Here is a 2408-nt window from a genome sequence, read left to right as displayed (position 1 = left end):
TTCACTTCAGTTTATCCGCGATGCAACCGATGATTCTCTCCGGTGCAGGAAAGTGATCCACGGAACGTAGACTTGAAGAGTGGTCTGGTGACTGGTCGAGATTTGTGTTTAATGCCTGTGCGCTGGCTTGTGTGTAACCTTGAAATTGTACATTATTCGAAAAACAAATATTTCTTAGTTGAGCTCTTAATGAAAAATATTTAGGCCTATATTTAACGATGTTTTGAATGAAAAAAATATTACCTGAAAAATAAAACAAATAATGGTAAAATTAATTGAAAGACACATTTTTTATTGGATGAGGTACTCACCGCTTGAAAACCTTTTATGCATGTGTACATGCATTCGTATGTACAATTACAATTAAATATTTGAAATGACACAACATTTTGCAAATATGCTACATAAATAGTCAATTTGGTCAAAGCTGCCTGGATCCGACCATTGGTTGTTGACTTTGATTTCCGTCCGCTGCTTTTTTTGGGGTGGTGACCCGTCCACTCCTGCACTGTCCTGTTGAAGGAACAGACATAATCATGTAACGCTGACCATATTTAATGAGTGATTCTTAAAGAAAATCTAAAGAAAAATTGCTTCTACCATTTCGATATGAGGCATCTGAATTGAAAAGGATATGATTCGCATCCCAGATTAAATTATTAAAGTATTTAGTTTCCAAATCTTAGTAAAATTGAGAGATAGGAGGGTCTAAGTTACCAATGCTCTTTTCCGGGTCGGCTGGGACCTGGGCTGAAGTCTGTTCCGAGTTCTCCAGTTCGGTTCTGAAGTGGTTATCTGAGGGGCTGGATGGTTGTAGCGCCTCAGTTCCACACACAGGTTTTGTGGAGGTGCCTGACACAGACCTGCGTTGTCCTGTTGAACAGATATAATCATGCAATGCTGGGCAGGTTTAATGGTGGCTTCTTAGACTACATCTAAAGGCGTATCTTTTTTTTTTTTTTATCATTTTGAAATATAAAAGGATGTAAATTGAGGACCTAGAAAACAAATAATTTAAATAATAAATAATAGAAAACTTACAGAAGCTTCTGTGCTCCATAGACTCTTACTCCATCTGGACATGGGTGCTCCCTCGGGAGAACTGGGTGGTTGCTGTGGGGAACACGGTGGAGCAAGTGTTCTCTGTGGGGTCTTGGCAGGCACAGACACTCCCTTTTGGATATTCTTCTGCCTCACTAGCTCAGGGTTTTTAGGATCTCTCCTCTCTGAGAGCTTGTCTGGCATTGGTGCTCCGTGTGAGGAGCATGTGAGCACCTTTGAGGAAGCCTCTGGTGGTGGTAGAGACTGGATGGGTATGGATGTTTCTAAAGCAGCCTTTTTCAGATGTTTAGTCAAATGTTCAGAGGTCCTGAGTTTTCCTCTTTTTTGGGACCCTATGGGCACAGGTGCTTTCTTTGGGGACACAGCAGGCACAGGTGCTTCCTTTTGGATATTCTTCTGCCTCTGCTGCTGCCCCCACTGTTCCCTGAACTTCTCCCTTTGCTGCTTAGGGATCCTGAGGTTTGCGGAAGACTCAAGCACTGGTGCATTTTGCAAATGCTGCCTCAGCAGCTCAGGGTTTTTACGATCTCTCCTCTCAGAGATCTTGTCTGGCATTGGTGCTCCATGTGAGGAGCATGTGAGCACCTTTGAGGAAGCCTCTGGTGCCCTCTGTAGAGACTGGATGGGTATGGGTGTTTCTAAAGCGGCCTTTTTCAGATGTTTAGTCAAATGTTCAGGGATCCTGAGTTTTCCTCTTTTTTGGGACCCTATGGGCACAGGTGCTTCCTTTGGGGACTCAGCAGGCACAGGTGCTATCTGTGGCTTTTTCTGCCTCCAATTTCTCCTCTGGTCCATGGCCCTTGTTGTATCAGAGAAACTTGAGTGCTGAACTTTCTCCGATGCATCACTGAAGACCAGGGATGAGGTGAGGTCCTCTTTTTTAGCACTGGGAGAGTTCTGCTGCTTCCACTGCCTCGTGGTCTTCAGTTCTCCCTCCTCATATTTCCCATCTGAGAAGCCGGAGTGCTGGGAATGAGCCTTCTCAGATGCATCACTGAAGACCAGGGATGTGGGGCATGATGTTTCTCCTTCCTCCACTGTTTCCCACCACTGGTCTGAGATGAGGTCCTCATACTCAGGATACTCAGATATGGGGTCTGAAACTTCCATTATCGCCCACCAGCGCCCCGCAGCAAGGGCCGTAGTGAGCTCATCTGACAATTCAGTAGATGAGGACTGCTCTGCACTCTCAAAAATGGTGGGCATGGTTGACATACTCATATTGATGTTGGATATGATGTAGAAAATGAACTAGAAGTGAACAATACTTTTCGCAATTTATATCTGTGAAACACTATGAAAGAAAGAGAAAGGGAAGAGATAATTTGAGTAAACATACAGTACAA

At 43.9% G+C, this 2408-nt stretch overlaps 1 long non-coding RNA gene across 1 annotated transcript; it reads right to left on the bottom strand.

The window, feature by feature from the left end:
• Positions 1–438: 438 nt before the first annotated feature.
• On the bottom strand, positions 439–1189 carry LOC307153728. Its single transcript, XR_013820190.1, has 3 exons — positions 1042–1189; positions 718–873; positions 439–513 (listed from the first exon to the last, which is right to left on the bottom strand). It is a non-coding gene; the product is annotated as an uncharacterized lncRNA (long non-coding RNA).
• Positions 1190–2408: the final 1219 nt, after the last annotated feature.

The sequence above is a fragment of the Squalius cephalus genome (genome assembly GCF_949319135.1).
Source record: "Squalius cephalus genome assembly, chromosome: 25".
Lineage (NCBI taxonomy): Eukaryota > Metazoa > Chordata > Actinopteri > Cypriniformes > Leuciscidae > Squalius > Squalius cephalus.
The sequence above is the reverse complement of the archived record's forward strand: the minus strand, read 5'-3'. Positions and strand labels throughout refer to the sequence as shown.